Source organism: Micropterus salmoides, unplaced genomic scaffold, assembly GCF_014851395.1.
Source record: "Micropterus salmoides isolate LMB-PRFRI ecotype aquatic unplaced genomic scaffold, ASM1485139v1 Ms_hic_scaffold_1458, whole genome shotgun sequence".
Taxonomy (NCBI): Eukaryota; Metazoa; Chordata; class Actinopteri; order Centrarchiformes; family Centrarchidae; genus Micropterus; species Micropterus salmoides.
The window spans coordinates 1-8,237 of record NW_024040550.1 but is presented as its reverse complement, the minus strand read 5'-3'; the positions used below and the strand labels follow the sequence as shown (position 1 = coordinate 8,237).

General features: G+C 39.6%; 1 pseudogene; it reads right to left on the bottom strand.

Annotated features, from left to right (window-relative positions):
• Positions 1 to 489: 489 nt before the first annotated feature.
• On the bottom strand, positions 490 to 8,233 carry LOC119903300 (annotated as a pseudogene).
• Positions 8,234 to 8,237: the final 4 nt, after the last annotated feature.

Sequence of the window (8,237 nt, the reverse complement as noted above, 5' to 3'; positions counted from 1 at the left end):
CTATCCTTAAGTCCATGTTCTGCCGGGGTTTGTACTCGGTAGAAGACGGTGAATGGTGGTCGTCAGCCGCCGCCTCCCTCATGCCATATTTTCTTCCCATTCGGAGCGTTTTGGTGAGGTGGAGAGATTTCGGGGAAAATGCTAATACTGCTTTTCGAAGGGAGAGGTGGGGGGGCAGACCGGCTCAACGCTGCCCACCTGCGGCGAAGACGCACACATGCAGCCCACTAACACCACCTACCTACCCCACCCCGAGCTTACCAGTATGCCTATAATGGTGGTCTGTAGACGTTTTAAGTTTGGTCCTCTGCTGTAGTATCTTTAACATGCCCATTAAATAATTTTTATGTTAGTATGCTTTATGCTAATTTTTAAAAAGAGTCAAGAGTATAAAAGTGCATTATATTTACACATAACACTGGCTTTTGCTGGATCATGCTCTCAAAATAAAGAAGATTTCATAAAGTGGACATAAGACACAGCCTCATAGGAATTTCATGTTGCATTTACTTTCAGACAAATGTTAAATGTTCAATGGTATTCTGTAGCCCCAAGAGTTTAGTGGTAAGACAAATCATGTTACATTCACTCTGTAGAGTGGTGACTTTATATCACTGCTGGAGATTCAGTAGTTTTCCTGATAAGACAGCGCCAACAATCAACCAGTAGAAATTCAAAATAATACCAGTATGCCTCGTATAAGTGGCAGTTCATGGTCATACTAAAATCTGCTGATTCCTCAATCAAAGACATCTTGTTTATTCGTGAACACGTGTAATAACCATAAGATGACAAGTGTGACGTGCTACACACCGCACAGTGGGTGTATGGACAGGACACAGCTTGCAAGGCTGAAAGCAGACATTATTGGTTCAAGAAAAGCTCCAGTAAGTGCTAAATTGTGATTTGCTTATTCCATTGTGCAGGTAAATAGACCTGCTGTATGTCCTTGAAGATTCTCAGTTATCCAGGTCATAGTTCTCTAAGGTGGGTTAAAATCAGTGGCAACTGGACTTGGTTGAAGATCCTTGAAGATGTTTCACCTCTCAATTTCAAGTATCTTTAACCAATTCCAGGATTTAACCCACCTTGGAGACCTGTTGTTATATTTATCAGGCTGAAGCAGTGCATTATAGTAAAAAAAAATCACCTCAAGAAAGTTCAATCAGTTCTGTTCAATATCTCATCAGTGACTGAGGAGCATGTCAGACGTAAACAGTTACAGTGTAATGGTCTCACACTTATCCTTCCTAAACCGATCCCGGTGCAATAAAATGCAGATAGATATAGATTTGAAAAGTCATCATCATCACTGAAAAAACCCAACACATGCTTGATTTTCATTTTCCTTGAATCTCGAGGCAAAGGACAGATACAACAACTCATTTTGCTCATATCTGTTTCAAGCCTTTCTGTATATTTACACATTTGGGAATAGACAGGGATTTATTGTAGGAAAAACTCAAAGGAACTTGTCAGTGAGAGAGTTGACTCATGATAAATAAAAATAGAAAAGGAGCCTTTTTTAAGACCAGGAAGCACAAAAACATGTTAAGATAATGTTGTGGAAAATGGTTTAAATCCTAACTCTGAATCCAGATAATGTAATTTTTCATCGCCTTAAAATTATTCCCCCAAATGATCACAGTTTCTGACATCGACAGTATTGTCCTTGCTGCATTTAATTAGCATTTGCCTAGACTGTATATGTCATTTTCATACACTATTAGTCAATGTAAATAAATCAACAATGATTGGACAACAGCTTAATCTGATATTAACCGTGCTTGATGCTTCTCTGCATGTTTTAGTGAGATGTGTTTAGGGCTTTTCTCTGATAAGTCAATGTTAATGACAGCGAAGAGTCCTGCTTCACTAGTGCTTTCCTGAGTTGTTAAATACCAAATAAAAGAAAGTTTAACAATTTTAAAAATCATTACGTTCTTTCTTTCCGTACACAGTTTTTGTTCCAATGCTCTTCTCCAGCGAGACAATATTCAGTGGAACGATTCTGACAGGCAGCGAAATAAACCTCTTCAGTTTATCATCTGTGCACAAAACAAGAACAGTGAAAGCCAAACTGTACATATGCAGTCAGAAAGTCAGAGCCTTTGGTTCTGTTTAGGTGGATTTGATCCGTTTGAGTTTGTATCATTGGTGGGTAGGCTACAGTACGTGAGAGAGAGGAGATTCTTTTTACATGTAGTGTGAGTAAAGAAAAATTAGAAATATTCAAGATTTTTTGTATTTCAAGCAACCTCACATTACACCTCCAAACAGTTCATCTCTTTTGGGATGTGAGAACAGATCAGGGAGGAAACCTCTGGTTCCTCTTCTGTCAATTCACTTCAGTTCAGGTGGATCCGCCTTTTTTTTTAAGCATCTGAGTTAATTTAAGTTTGGTTCGGTTACGTTTGGTGCAGTTCAGTTCAGTTTGCTCCAGCAGCAGTAAGAAACCGTGAGTATCTGTCTGTGTCGGCTCCCTCAGACTATCCTCCACTGCATCACGCTCATGTCCTTCCCTCCTGTCGACACCAGGTAGCTATCGTCATGCAGGAAGTTTACATTGGTTACGTGACTGCTGTGGCCGCCATAAACATGGCTGGGAGCCTGAAAAGAAAAAGTAAAAAACTATCTTTGACATCCTTTTGCCTTTTACAAGAGCTTAATCACCTTGTTACAGTGATAAGATGTATATTGTGGCAGTACACAGTATCTTACCCTGAACTGTGAACAGGGGTATGAGAATAGATGGACCTTCCCAAAGTCGTCTCCAGTAACTAGGAGGCTCTTATCATTGGTCCTGCAGACAGCGTTGATGTCAGTGCCGTCTGAGCCGTCGGGCCACAAGCCTGAGGAGCGGAGGGCAGTGGAGACGTCTATTGAATGGACATTAAAACACAAAACACAGCTGAAGAGGGAGACACGAGGAGCCTTCACTTACCGAAGACTTGGAAGCCCAGAGGGCAGGTGTAGGTGGCCCACTCGATATCTCTGGTGGTCTCCACACTGACCACCTGCTTACACACTGATGGGATCCCTGTGAAAATACACAAACCAAATACACATAACTTTGTATCATGAGTACTGTTACTTGCCAATGTTTGTATACCTTATTGTGCTACAAAACACAAAAATAATGTATGAAGTTAATCAGTTAATCAGCTTTTTACTGCCAGTGATGGGATCCTACATCAACACATTCATTACTGCCAAAGTTACCACAGTTTTTTTTTTCACATTTACTATAAATGTGTTCTTGATGATCTTAAGTGGGTGGGGGCTCAGTTGGAAAAAGGTAAAGTCACACATTTCTGTGCAAATCAGAATTTATCAATGTTTGAATTAAAATGTGATCACAGTAGGTGGGTCTGATCAAACCACACCCATACTTTTTTTTAGGGTTCTTCAGGGAGACTACTCTCCCCTTGTTGGATTCAAACTCCATAAATATTGGGCAGCTTATCAGATATCAAGTCATAACTGCTGCTAACTGCCGTTGGCAGCAGAACTTTGCAGGGCGAGCGGGCAAAGCAACCGGGCTCAGCAGCCTCCCAGTGAACACGGAGCCAGTTTGACAACAGGGAATACAGTACTGAGGTGATTTACCAAGGCTTCGGCCAGGAATCTGACTGTGGATGACGAAGACGTACTTGTGTAACATAGCAAACTTGCCGCACGCACACATCTCCCAGCAGAAACTACGGTGGGAGGCCTGATCAATAATACTAGTACTATATAGTAGATATCGCCTCTTGAGGCACAAGTGGTATTACAACACAGGACGGGCCAGGGATAGCTCATTAGCATGCTAACTTTAGTAGATATCTCTGCAACACAATGGGATATATCCTGTATATCTGTCTTTGACATTAAGTCTGTTGCTAACTCACATTCTGTTGATAATGTTAGTTCATTTTTTGAGTGTAAACTCTGGCCATATCTTGCACATTGTACCTTTAAACTAAACATTTTTTTTCTTCAAATCTTTAATCTGATTGTTTCTTATTAAATCATTAATATTTACTTTTAAGGAGAACTACAGAAACTAAGACTTGATCTTTTCCTAATGGTAAGCAACAGCAATTAATGATAAATTTTGCATTATTTAATGCATTAAATTATCATGAGTCATGCATTAGTTATGCACATGCTCAGTTTCCTCTAAGTGCTGCTGATAAGATACTGAGCAGGTGCTCTTTAAATGAGAAAGATAAAGGAATCAACTGATGTGGGAATTTCCCACACACTTCAAATATTTCATCTGTAATGTGACACAATCATAAAAATATCAAAATAGCAAAGGCTGTGAGAGGCTGACAGTGATCATACTTACAATACAGTATCTCATAGTCCCCTGAATTTGATACCAGGTACTGGGAGTCCACTGACCAGTCCAGATGGGTGATGAAACTAGAGTGTCCCTGAGTTAAGATACAAAAGGACCACATCAAATTATTTATTTTTACAGATACTTACCTAACTCCTTATCCTATTTCTGGACTAGAGGTAGTATGATTATCCAAACACCAGATATGCTCCTAAAAATTATTTGATATGGCAACATTCAGTAATTCTGTTTACGTGGACATGCGCTGTATGACTCAGCTTGTTGTCATTTGTAATTTTACAGCTTCTTTAGGAACACACCGTAAGGACAGAGTGTACAGAGTGGAGGCCCAAATATAGAGTTGAGGAGGGAACTAAATATAAAGATGATGCTGGGAGGAACTAAAAATAAAAGGAGCTGTGGATGAAGGGGGGATTATAAATACAAGTGCTCACCGAGCACTTCCCAACTCGACTGTACTTCCTCCCATTTTCTGCCACAGCGTAGACATAGATGTAGTTGTCATGGGAACCGATGGCCAGGAAGTTACCATCTAAATAAAAGAGAAGAAAACAGGAAGATTATTGGTAGTAAAAGAAAATAAAAAGCAGATGTTTGCAGATGTTACTTTAATAAAGTAGACTGTGTTGGTTGGTTGAACAGTATTTGGAGGGATATGGATTATTGGCATGTATGGATTAAGGTTCAATTAAAGTTGTAACAGTCTTGATTATTTTTTCAAATATGGCTGAAACAAATTTCTACACTCTTTACAGTATATCCTCCCCAGGTGTCAGTGTGGTGTGATGTAAGTGGGAGATTAAATGCTTTGTAAAAAGCTTTGTACAAGCATTACATTTGTTTCAAGGCATCCCGAGGTTTTGGTACAGGAGTAATTTTAGTTAATAATAAATTAATTTCATTTAATTATTGTTTGTAATGTAATGTTTTTAGAAATATTACTCTTTCAAACCTATCCTAGCTGGGTTAAAATCAAGGGCAACTGGACTTGGTGAAGATTCTCTGAGACGTTTTGCCTCTTGTCCAAGAGGCTTCTTCAGTTCTGGCTGACTGGCAGAAAGTCCTAGCTATTTAACCTCTGCGGGCTCATTATCAAGGTTATGGATACTGCTCAGACTTGGCCTCATGTGACTCTAACGACCATAATGACAGTCGTTACAATAGCCAGGAGCACTAATGAACCAAGTGGTATCCGTCACCTTGAAATCCCCACAGAGGTTAAATAGCTGATTCCCAGCTTGTCATTCAGAACTGAAGAAGCCTTTTTAACAAGAGGCAAAACGTCTTGGAGTATTTACAAACAAGTCCAGTTAGCCTTGATTTTAACCCACCATGGACAACTATGACCTGGATGACTGGGAATCTTCACAGACATCTTTAAACCTGAAATCATAATTTGACATTTAATAGTTTTCCTTGACATCAATGCATACTTTGCTTTAAATGTCAAAATAACAACAAGGGTAAACAGACAGTAAAAACCACACTCAAGGGAGACACATGTCAGCAGTTATAACCGTACCGGGCCCATAGCTCATAACAGACAGCTGTTCATTCCCATCTGTGTGCATTGTGACAAGATCCTTGGAGTCAGTGTCGAGTACCAGCCACCTGCAGAATCAATGGCAATATGTTTTTTAATTAATTTAAAAATAATAAAAATGTGCTCTAGTGCAAATGACTGTGTTCTTATATTTTTATTAGCTGAAGCAGTCAGATAAAGGCTAAGTTTTTTTGGTGATGGGATTTCCTACCTGCCAGTTTGGGTTCCTATGGCAACCACAGCTCCAGACGGGTGGAAGCCTGCTGATTGGGCAGCATCCTGTCAAAACCAGGAAGAAGAGTATATTTAAAGTCCTACAAAATGTGTTGTGCTCATTGTTACTTGATTCGGATGTTTTGAGTTTCACTGTGCATCTCAGTTTAACAGGTGCATGAGCAAGCATGATTCTGTGACATCCCAACTAATCTGGAAACTAATCATGGTTCAATATGCAACTTATACAATTGGGATGTGGACATACACTTAAAATGGACTTTGAGGGGGGAGAAATATATGTAATTTTAAGAATTTTAAATGAGGTAATTGAATTTTTTCATCATATCAGACACGGGCAGTTTGTATGTTGCAGATTTTCAAGTCATATGACTCTGGTTGTTTCCGGTAAATATGTACATTTTAGTTGCTAAATGTGCAGTTCCTGCTGTTTCTCAAGGACATCAGAACAGAAAAAATATTTGCTGGTTCATCATCTGTTGTGTGCTATGCAATTCCCATTACTGACCCCTGGGGGCAGTGTTGACTTAAACTTACATCCATACTCTTCGTCCAGATGAGCTGATGGGTACTGGAATCCCACATGCAGACCTGCCTGTCATAGCCACAGGTGAGGAACTGGGGCTTTGAGGGGTGGACAGCCAGACCCCACAACTCATCCGTGTGACCCTGTAGAGAAGAGGAGAGATTTCTTCATCTGCTACAGCATCACAGGCTTTCAAATGTAAGTTTTACTTTGTCCAGCTCTCAACATCATTCTAGAGCTGCAACAATTAACGATTAATTGGTTGGCTGAAAATTAACATGCAACTATTTTGATAATCGATTTATTATTTTAAGCAAAAATGACAAATAACAAATTTTCTGGTTATTGAGGATGTGCTGCTTTTCTTTGTAAATGTTTTTGGGTTGTAAATTGTTGGTCAAACAAAACAAGACATTTGAAAACTTCACCTTGGACTCTAAGTGTGATGGACCTTATTTTCTACATTTGACAGACCAAACAATTAATGGATTAATAGTACATAACTGGTAGATTAATCGATATTAAAAATAGTTGTTAGTTGCAGCCAAACGTCATACTACAAATGTAGAAATAGTGTGCTAGACGGCTGCATCTACCTGTGTAATAGGCATGAATTCTCCATCCAAACTGCCTTGCAAAACAAAGTGCTTGGTGGTCCCGATGAGCACAGTCTCCCCCCTGCCCTCTGCTATGGTCCGGATGGGACCAAACAATTCAGGCACCTGTGGAGAAAATAATGATGTATACCGCTGGTTCTCAAGACTTTTTCACATGAAAGACCCCTAACTGACACAAATTAGATCATAGACCCCCATCTGATAGAATTTTTGCTTTATGTTTTATTAGAGAAAAGTCTATGAAAGCCAAAACCAATAGTCATACATTCTGTCTTTGTGTTATGGATAGAATTATTGTGAAAAGACATGTTTACCCTTTTTGCTGGGGACCTCTTAGAACCCCCTTAAGGACCCCTGGGGGCCCCCAGTTCCCACTCTGAGAACCACTGATAAACCTGGAATCCTGGATTTGCCACCAAGTAAACACCAGTTACTTTTTTACTGCATAAAGTAGTCTCATTAGAGCAAATAAGACATGAGCGATACATAATTCTCATCACTATGAATATCCATGAATCTCATTGAGGGACAAACCCATCTCATCCTCTCTAATATTTATGATATGGTGCAGTATTCTGAATGCATAGTCTGCCACCTCGGCCGGGACTGCAATTTCTCGCTAATATAAGCAACCTACTTTAAAAACATTTTATTAAAACATATTAACAGAATGTGGTAACAGCAGATCAGATCATTAAGATGCTGTAGAGCTCACCCATGCATTCTTGTAAATAAATAATTTTTCAAAGTATGACTCAGGCCTGTGCAGTTCACCATTTAAATTATGTGTGATTTATAGACTTATTTTTCACAAAAGAAGCCTAGGAATAATTTCATTTTCGTGATTTCTGCCAAATTTCTTTTCACCTCCACTGTTTGTATCTGGTGGTAGCTGTCCCACGAGACAACCTGCGGTCTTTCCCTCCAGACACCAGCGTGCCATTCCTCAGCGTGGACAGAGCAAAG